Below are 10,973 nucleotides of genomic sequence, written 5' to 3'. Positions count from 1 at the left end.
CGTCCAAACGAACTTCTCATTCTTTTTGGTCAACTTGGTTAATGGGGATGCAATCTTCGAGAAATCTTTCACAAACCTTCGATAATATCCTGTTAATACAAGAAAACTTCTTATTTTCATTGGTGTCTTCGGTTGCTCCCACTTTGATACGGCTTCGATATTTACTGGGTCTACTTTGATACCTTCCTTACTCACCACATGTCCAAGAAACTGCACTTCTGTCAACCAAAACTCACACTTAGATAACTTTGCATACAATTGCTTTTCTCTTACCTTTTGAAGGGCAATCCGTAGATGCGTTGTGTGATCTTCCAGATTCTTCGAATATATGAGGATGTCATCAATAAATACAATAACAAACTTATCCAGATACTCCTTATATACCCTATTCATCAAATCCATGAAAGCCGCTGGCGCATTCGTCAATCCAAATGACATCACCAAGAACTCATAATGGCCATACCTTGTTCTGAATGCAGTCTTGGGAATATCTTCAGGCTTTATCTTTAGTTGGTGGTAGCCAGATCTTAAGTCAATCTTTGATAAATAGCATGCTCCCTTAAGTTGATCAAACAAATCGTCGATGCGTGGCAAATGATACTTATTCTTTATCATCAACTTGTTCAGCTCTCTGTAATCAATACACAATCTCATACTTCCATCCTTTTTCTTCACAAATAGCACTGGAGCACCCCACGGAGAAACACTGGGTCGAATGACTCCCTTGTCCAATAATTCCCGAAGTTGGTTAGCCAATTCTTTCATTTCCATCGGGGCCATCCTGTATGGAGCCTTAAAAACTGGTTCAGCTCCACGTATCAAATAAATGGAAAACTCTATCTCTCGATCAGGTGGCAATCCTGGTAACTCTTCTGGGAAAATGTCATGGAATTCTCTCACTATGAGAATCTCATCCAAAATAGGGGTCTCTTTCTTCGTATCCACTACATGAGCTAAATATGCCTCACACCCTTGCCATAACAATCTCTTTGCTTGCATTACTGAAAGGAACTTATTATCTTGTCTATGTCCTTGGTAATTGATCCTTTTATTATCTGGGGTGTACATAACAACTTTCTTTTTATTACAGTCTATATTCGCCTTATGTAAAGATAACCAATCCATACCTAAAATAACATCAAAGTCTCCCAATTCGAAAGGTATTAAGTAAACAGGGAACATATACCCTGAAATCTCTAGGGAACAACTAGGACAAAATTGATTTACGGGTACTTTATCTTTATTAACCACTTCTATGGTCAAAGGTTCGTCTAGGTCTTCTAACATCAATTGTATTTTATTCACACAATTCACAGATATAAAAGATTTGGACGCTCCTGAATCAAACAAAACGTTAACAGGTATGAAATCAAGAGTAAGCGTACCTTGAACTATATCAGAGTCATGAACTGGAGACTTCTGGGTCATCTTAAAAGTCCTAGCTCTAGTAGTACTGGTTGCTGGTCCTTAGGACACCCTCCTTCCAACATTACCTTGGGTCACTGACTTGCAATTCCTAGCTATGTGTCCCACTTTGCCGCAACTAAAGCAAGTAACTCCTTGAATCACAGACTTACATTCCGTGGAATAGTGACCTTTCTGTCCACACTTAAAACAATTGATATTCTCTCGGCACGGTCCACTGTGCTTCTTCCCACACGTCTTACAATCAACCACTGGCTTACTCATCCTTGTCGGGGCAGAGTTAACTGAAGTGGTACCGGGTTTAGCCTGGGGAAAATTCTGCCTTTTGAACATCTTATTCTTATTCTTGCCAAACCAACGCTGGAACTTCCGACTCGCTATTCCTGATTATGACCTAGCGGGTCCACTTTCAAATTTCTTCTTCTTCTCACCTTGCTCCTTTGCAGCTAATTTCTGATCACTCTCTATCACTAGGGCAACCTGAACTACCGAAGTATAGGTCTTGAGTTGTAAGGCTACAACTCCACTCCTTATTTCTGGCTTTAACCCTTGTTGAAACCGCTTCGCTCATTGAGCTTCTGAACTCACATATTCCGGTGCTATACAGGCCAGCTCCGTAAACTTCGCTTCACCAAAAATTCCATCTTCATTTGACTCTAGAGATAGTCCGGAAAGTATTTTTCCAAAAACAACTCTGTTAATCTAGCCCATGGAACTGGACCTTCTCCTTCTAGAGCTCGCGTAGATTCCCACCAATAATTTGAATCATTCTTTAGAAAATAACTAGCATAGTCTGTCTTTAATTCCTCACTCACCTTGGTGAGCGCAAACGCCTTTTCCATCTCCTTTAACTATATCCTGGCAGCAACAGGATCTACTTCTCCTTTAAACTCTGGGGCCTTCACTGCTTGAAAAGACTTAAAACTAACACCCTGATTTGCCCCTCTCATCTCATGCTGCTGCTGGATTTGTAGTTGCTGCTGTTGGATTTGATGTTATTGTTGCTGTATGAGCTGTTGTTGTTGTTGTTGTTGCAATTATTGTTGCTGCTACTGGAATTGTTGTTGCTGTTGGGCTAGCTGTACAGACTGCTGACGTAACAAGTTCATCAAGTCACTCATGGAAGGATCCCCAGCAGATCCTTTATTGGGTTGAGAGTTACTCTTTGGTGGCATCTCCTGAAACATAACAATCATATAAGAAAATGGATTGCTCCGGCAGTTTATATTTATGCATTAGGAGAGCGTTGCCACTAAGACAATATTCTCATCCCCAGTTTAATTGGATCTGTCCTGAGTGAATGATTATAATCTAAAAATGCCAGCAACAGAAACAACAATAATAATAACAACAATAATAGCAACGCACAATATATAAAAACTGAACAATAGAATAAATCAGCTGAAATACAATAACCAACAGAATCCAACTAGTACAACTGAAAATCCAACCGAAAAGAACCCATCCGAATAAACACCAAAATTGGTTGTCATAGCAGCCTTTCCTACTACAAACTATCACAACATAATGTACATATACAAAATAAACAACTACAGAACTCCTAGAAGTCAACTCTGAGCTCTGTACCTCTCTGCTGCAAACCTGGTCTAGCCACTACCACTACCACCAATGGAACCTAGCTCAAACACTAGCCAGTCACTAGGTCCTGATACTGCACAGCTCTAAACTCTGAGCTAATGAAACGGTCAACAGATCTAGCCCTCTCTACAGCCATCTGGGTCAATGCTCGCACACGAGCCCGCACCTCAGGGGAAGGGGCAGGGATGCCCTGGAAAGGTGCAACGGGAAGCAAACTCCGGACTCTGATCTCTAATAAAGGAAGTATTCACCACTCGGTGAACATGGTAAGGGATCGGTGAAGAAGTACCACTAGGGGCCACAGGAGGTACTGGAGGTCTCATCATGGAAGAACTGGGACCACAGTTGGGAGAGAAATCCCTGACAGCAGACACAGACCTACGTACCCAACGGGGATGAGTACCAGGTCCAGGGATGTCTCTCGGCATAAAGGAAGGAACTGGTGGAGGTGGCATAGGGGTCTCCTCAGTAACAACATCCGGGAGTCTCTCAGAATCTGAGCTATCCGAATCAGATGGATTCTCCCGGGATGGAGAACTCGAAATCGCAATAGGCGACTGTCAACATAACAAATATACAGGGAAGACACAACCAGGTCAAGGCAATTCTATCAAAACATTTAATAGATGGCAGGGTAACACCGTCGGAACCCTCGATTGACTCTAAAGGTTTGCTCCTCTATATGAGTTGTTGACTCACACCTATAGACTCACGTTATCACCTACTCGACACAATCCCTAACCTGAATCAGGGACTTGAACCTGTAGCTCTGATACCAACTGTGACGGCCTCAAGCCCGGGGTCAGGAGTTGACATCACCAAACACAATTACTAACAATATAAACAACAAGATTATTATTAAAATATACTAACTTGACCCCAAACCAAGATCTGATCCAGGTTCAAGTATAATTCAGGTTCTCATTAATACAAACCATTTATTCCACATCTAACACACTCTAACTTTATTCAGCAACTCATCAGACCTCATGGCCTGATACAACCTACCTCAGAAGAGCCGGGTCCAGAAGGGGCGGGAACATGGGTCTGTCTGACTGGTCTTCTAGGCATCTGCGAGATATACATAATAGTTTGCAAGGGTGAGCATAATCGCTCAGCAGCACCAACATATGAATAACGGAATAAAAGCAGTAATGTAACAATAATAGGAACAGAGCTGTAATCATGATATCAACATTTATAATGAAATTCAGAAATAACTGGATATCACTAACTAGCATGCTTTATCAAAACAACATAGTAGTGTGTTGTGTCAATTCCAGAGTTCAATTTTAGCATGCTAATCACTTTTATAAAATTGCTGTATCAACTACTCATGCTTTTAAGGAAATCACAAATCCAAATCAGATACGAAGCGGATATGTGAAGATAGTTGATCAGGCTATCAACACCAGACGGCTCTAACTACCATCCCATTTACCAGTTTCGGAACTCAGAGACTAGCTAGGTCTCTGACCTGCTGGACTAATCGGTTTTATATTGCGCGCAACCGAATTAGCCTCTTACGCCACCTCAATAGGCCTACTCTGGCCCCAATGTATCCCATATCTGACCATTTTATCCAGTTTTCAAAAAAAAAACCTTGTACCTATCTCATTTTCAAAATCATCTATTTAACCAGCACACATATAAAATCCAGTTCGCAAATCATTTCATTGAGATAGGTACCTTTCGAAGTTACGTTTCCCCAAAACAATTTGAAAACAGTGATTTATAACTACAGGGGATACGTAACTTAAAACGTTTCTGTTCCATTACAAAAGTAAAACATTTAGCTATTCATACGTACGGAACCATAAAAGAATGGTCAGGGGTACTTGCCTTGCAACGCTTTACAAAACCCTAAGTAGCTTTCACGCTGACCTCGGTCCTGGGGATACTCAACTGGGATCTACGAATACAGAATAACCTATTCAGTTTTACCGACATGCTTGATATCCTCAAATCCTAATTACCCAATCCGACAACCCGACTCGTATAGTTGTTATACATGTAATCATGTAATCACGTAGGATATAAGTACGTACGTTTACAAATATATTTTTAGAAAATTTTGGCAGCAACTTCTTTACTTATAAGACTACCCGTCGATTACAATCGACGTCAACAATCACACCAATCCACATTATCACTTCACCATTTTATACAACGTACATCCCAATCACCAATCAAAATTAATTACTTAAGTCCGAAAATATTTTACGTAATTATTTTATTTATTTATAAAATTTAGGACTCAGAACATCCTCATCACCGTCCACCGTTGACTCACCGAAGTTCATCGTTAACGGCGGTAAAATTTACGGGTACCCGAATAATTTCGTGTTTCCATCGTAAATTCTACCAATTATTTCGAAAAATCATTTTCAACACGAATAATTAATATCACGAATGTTAATCAATAATTCCCTGCAATAAAAGGAATTAAAATGAAAAATTTGCAACAATCCAAACCAACAGAAAACAAACGGCCCGACAAGGCCCAAACCACCGGCCCAACTGAGATGCCCAGCTGAGCAACCACAGAGCAGCACCCGCAGCACACACGGCCACGGGTCGCCCACACACACACAACACAGTCGCACACACAACACACACACACAAGTATACCCAGAGCACACACATATACACAAGTATATATATGCATATCAACTGAACAAAAATAGAACCAAGCCAAACTGAGAAACAGCGACGGCTCACCGGAAAACAAGCCGAAAAACGGCGGTGAAACACAGGGCAAGAACAGCCGAAGGAGGAAGGAAGAAGACGGGCCGAAAAAAAAGAAAGGAAAATGAGAAGTAACAGAAGAGAAAAAGAGACAATCGAGAGCACAGCCGAGAGAGACAAAGGGAATTGATGTTTATCTCCCCCATTTAACTGATTATTCACCATCCTGAAACAACCAACGCACGACACGTGTCCAACTTCGTTGGATACGTGTCATTTTATTTTTTATTTTGACTGACTACAAACCCTACACGTCATTTTAATCTATTTTTAAGTGTACAATTCTTAATTAAATATTAGTCCAAACATTGCCAAAATAATCTTAAAATGTTACAGATATCCCGAAGTTAATTAAATAATAAATTTTGAAATTTTAAAAACAATTTTTTAAGGTACGCTTTGTACCCGCTTTTTAACGAATAACGAAATGACGCGCGAGTGAAAAGATTCCCGAAAATTTCCAAAATAATTCTAAAATTCTCAGAATAATACAAACTTAATAAAATATAATTTTCATGAATTTGAAGATTTCCTGAATTAAATATGGATTTTACAAATAAACACAATCAGAAAATCATTTAAAAATAAATAATTAATAAAATCTTGATTTCTCAATTTTATAAAGTCCTAAAAATAATTATTAAAATTACAAAATTATAAACCCAATTTTAGAAATAATCCAAGTATTTATGAAATTAAAACTACAATAAAATCACTTTCACAAGCGAAATAAAATCATACAACTCACTAATAAATCACACAATTCAATCCCACATGTCAACAAATCATAAATAATTAAATAACAATCAGTAATTGCTTCCAAAACCAATACACACCTTTATTTAATTATTCAAATTTTTATTACACTTTTAAATATTAAAATAAAAAGAAAATACACGAGTCGTTATACAACACCTCCTTTCTACTAGATTTATACAAGGATTCATACTATTATTGAACAGATAACAAAGATGCTTATTTGACCGTGCAATGAATGATGTCCCAAAAGACTTATGCAATAATACCCATGTAGCGAGCGTTAGGTTAGCGGATCCCAGGCTATAAAAGCCTTAGGTCACTAGGCAAAAAGTCCCCTAGAACTTAATAACTCGAGTGTTAAAGAGCTCACTCTTGATCAATTATGCATAAACACATACTTTTTTTCTTTTCTTTTTTCTCTTTTTTTTCAATAATTTCTGAATGAGTGTGTTTCGCTCCATCTCATTCAACCCTAGACTACTCATAAAAATATGAGCCGACTACTAGCCATTTGACGCCTAGCCTTACAACAACTAGCAATGAAATCCAAGTTTTTCTCCAAATAAAAAAAATCAGTATTTTTACATCATTACGAGAATATCACAAATTCTAAATATAACCAAGTGATTAAATCTCAACAACAAACAAGTATGATCACGATCTAGATCAAAAGCAATCCTATAAGGCTCTGTGAAAATATTTGTTTCTAGCATATAAATCAATTCATTAGGACTTAAACATCCCTCTATTCGTCATCACCACACTCAAATCAACATCAACTTATCAAATATCATAGTTCATCTTAAGGGATCATGCTAAATATGCATGCAAATGCAACTAAATGAAATTACATAAAAATAAAATATATGTCCTAAATGAACAATCATGCAAAAATATAAATGAACTACAACTAAACATGCTATATGAATCTATATGGACACACACTACTAATCCTTACATTATCACCCCCAAACTTAAAATTTTCAATGTCCTCATTGAAGGTAATAATAAGGATTTCAGGCATACCTAATTAGCAGGAGAGTCATCCTCATCGGGTGGAGGATCAGGTGGCCAATCAACCTCGCTACCAGTGTCTCAGACAACAGTATCGAAAGCGTGTGTCAAATCTTCAGCAAAATGATGGTGAATGTCGTGCATGGCCTCCATACGTCTAATCACTCGCCTGTACTGCTCATCACCAAGACCAAACCTATCAACTGTCTGTGGCGCATGAAAAGAACCCTCTGTAGGCACTGGAAGATCCGTCCAGTCACTCTCTACATCATCAAAAATATATCCCGACCCCTTATCATGGGGTGCACCTAAGAATGAATAACTCAAGTAATCTGGCATTCAGTTGAGCTCAAATGTGGGAGCTTCTTGAATAAATGGTTCAAAAAGCTCCTGAGAATTTTTTAGCTCTGCTAACCCAAGAGAATCGAATGGCATCCAACTTCCTCATCCACGGAGGTGCATTCAAATCCTGCAATTGCTCTGCTCCTTCTTTATCTTCAGAATTTACTACAGAGTTGACCCACTCTACTTTAAAGCACTCCTCTTTAGCTGTGGATAACTTTATTTCCTTGAACACATTAAAAGTGACCTTTTGATCATAAACCTTCATCGAAAGCTCTCCATTTTGCACATCGATCATAGTTCGGCTTGTAGCCAAGAATGGTCTTCCAAACATAATGGGAATCTTCTTATCTTCCTCGAAATCAAGAATTACAAAGTCAGCAGGGAAGATGATTTTATCCACCTTGACCAAGACATCCTCCACTATACCTCGTGGATAAGCGATGGAACGATCAGCTAGTTGCAATGACATGTACGTAGGTTTCAGATCAGGAAGACCAAGCTTCTTGAAGATATACAAGGGCATCAGTTTAATGCTAGCTCCCAAATCACATAAACATTTGTCGAACGACAAGTTTCCGATGGTGCAAGGAATAATAAAGCTTCCAGGATCTTTAAGCTTCGGAGGCAACTTCTGTTACAGCACAACACTGTATTCCTCCAATAGAGCAACGGTCTCTAAGTCATCGAGCTTCACTTTCCGAGAGAGAATACCTTTCATAAACCTCGCATAGCTAGGCATCTATTCAAGAGCTTCAGCGAAAGGTATATTGATATGAAGTTTCTTGAACACCTCCAAAAACTTCTCAAATTGCTTATCCAGCTTTTTCTTCTGCAGCCTCTTAGGAAAAGGAGGTGGAGGATATATATGTTTCTCCCCTGTATTACCCTCAGGAGGAGTGTGTTCCACAGTAGTTTCCTTGGTTCCACCTCTGCTTCTTTCTGCACTTCTTATTCAGCCACAACTGCATTTTCTGAAACTTGAGATGTTTCAGGCTCTTCATCTTGCTGAATTTAGGGGCTTGCGACCTTTCCAGACCTTAAGGTGATGGTGTTCACCTGTTCTTCAACTTCCCTCTTGCCTGGATTTGTTTCTGTAGCACTAGGAAGCATTACTGGTGGTCGGTTCAATAAGGCATTAGCAATTTGCCCTATTTGGTTTTCTAGAGTCTTGATAGACACATCCTGGCTTTGGCATATAAGAGCCTGGTTTTTGTACATAAGCCGCAACCCCTACAATTCATATTTTTCATTCGAAGATAGACATACACAATGAGTTTGTTGTTTTGGTGTAATTTGTTGCTGAAAACCAGGAGGGTTAAATAGCTTATTAATTTCCAAACTGCTGGAATGGTTGTTCCATCGCATTCTGATTGTTGCTCCAGCTGAAGTTAGGATGATTCCAGTTGTCAGGATGATAAGTGTATGGAACTGGTTGCTGCGATCTCTAAAAGTTGCTCACAAACTGAGCTGAGTCACTAGATATAGCGCATTGCTCCGTCACATGCAGACCTGCACACAGCTCACAAAAACTAATAATCTACTTAATACCATATTTAGCCAGGGAATCGATCTTCATAGACAATGCCTTTAGGTGAGCAGTGATAGCCGTAGCTGTATCCACTTCAAGAACTCCTGCTACCTTGCCCTGTGGACATCTCTAGGTTGGATACTGATATTCATTAGCAGCCATCAGTTCAATTAGACCATAAGCTTCCTCATAGCTCTTTGCCCATAATGCTCCGACTGCTGCTACATCGAGCATGGGTCTGGACTGTGCTCCCAACCCATTGTAAAAACAATTGATGATCATCCAATCAGGCATTCCATGATGAGCACACTTACTAAACATCTCCTTGTAGCGCTCCCAAGCTTCATATAAAGATTCTCCTGATTACTGCGCAAATTGAGTAAGAGCATTCCTGATTGTAGCTGTCTATGCCATAGGGAAGAATTTAGTAAGAAACTTCTGAGCAAGATCTTCCCAAGTAGTAATCGAACGAGCTGATAGAGAGTTTAACCAGCTCTAAGGCTTGTCCCTCAGAGAGAATGGGAATAGTCTCAACTTCAAAGCATCTTTACAAACACCGTTGAACTTGAAGGTGTCGCAGATCTCAATGAAATCCCTAATGTGCATATTGGGATCTTCAGTTGGAAAGCCCCCAAACTGGATTGAATTCTGCCCCCATTGAATTATGTCAGGCTTGATCTCAAAGGTATTAGCTGTGATAGCTGGCCAGATAATGCTAGATTGAATGTCATTGATTTTGGGTTGAGAAAAATCCATCAAGGCTTTCGTTCGTGGTGCTGGATCTCCCATTATAATGAGTACCTGAAACACAAACAAATAAACCGTGAGAGTAAAAGAATCCGAGTCAGTGAACTTTAACGACCACTGATGACAAGCACAAAAACTAAAAATTAACACCGAGTCCCCGGCAACGGCGCCAAAAACTTGTTAGGGCGAAAACACGCGCTAATATTCACGCGAGTATACGCATTCGCAAGTAGTATAAGATATAAATCAAATTCGTTCCCACAGAGACTTGTTTAGGTTAAGTTCAATTTATGCACCCATGCAATAATGTATGGTTATCGCTCAATGCTAAGACAAATAACAAATTGGGGTTTTATTAAACTAAGAGATTATACTAAATAACATTAACTAAGAAAATTGAGGTTGAATATCTATATATGACAAACATGGGATCCTAACTTCATTACTATTTCATTCACAGTCATTGTTCTTAACCTTAGCATGTGATGGTGATGACACTAATCAGATAACACGAAACTGATAAACGCCAACTTTCATTGCACGAGTACATTCTACCAGACATCCACAAAAGAGATAGAAGCTCAATAGGTACCAATTATATTGAGACCCTATATGTCTATAGAATTTGACAACATAACGGTTTAAACATAAGTTATCTATCTTAATTACATAGGGCAAGTACAACGGTTAGAGTTACCCACTAATCATGCATATAATACATGAACCTATGCTAGCATGGCAAGTTCTAAACCTCTATATTCACTGTCGCTTCAATAGAGATTAACACGTTATCTTATATGTTAGCTAC

At 39.1% G+C, this 10,973-nt stretch overlaps 1 non-coding gene across 1 annotated transcript; it reads left to right on the top strand.

Annotated features, from left to right (window-relative positions):
• Positions 1-9,710: 9,710 nt before the first annotated feature.
• Positions 9,711-9,817, top strand: LOC141675948 (small nucleolar RNA R71). The gene has a single exon (XR_012556571.1). It is a non-coding gene; the product is annotated as a small nucleolar RNA R71 (small nucleolar RNA).
• The last annotated feature ends 1,156 nt before the right edge of the window (positions 9,818-10,973 follow it).

The sequence above is a fragment of the Apium graveolens genome, chromosome 7 (assembly GCF_009905375.1).
Source record: "Apium graveolens cultivar Ventura chromosome 7, ASM990537v1, whole genome shotgun sequence".
In the NCBI taxonomy this organism is placed as follows: Eukaryota; Viridiplantae; Streptophyta; class Magnoliopsida; order Apiales; family Apiaceae; genus Apium; species Apium graveolens.
This window is presented reverse-complemented; position numbering and strand designations above follow the sequence as displayed.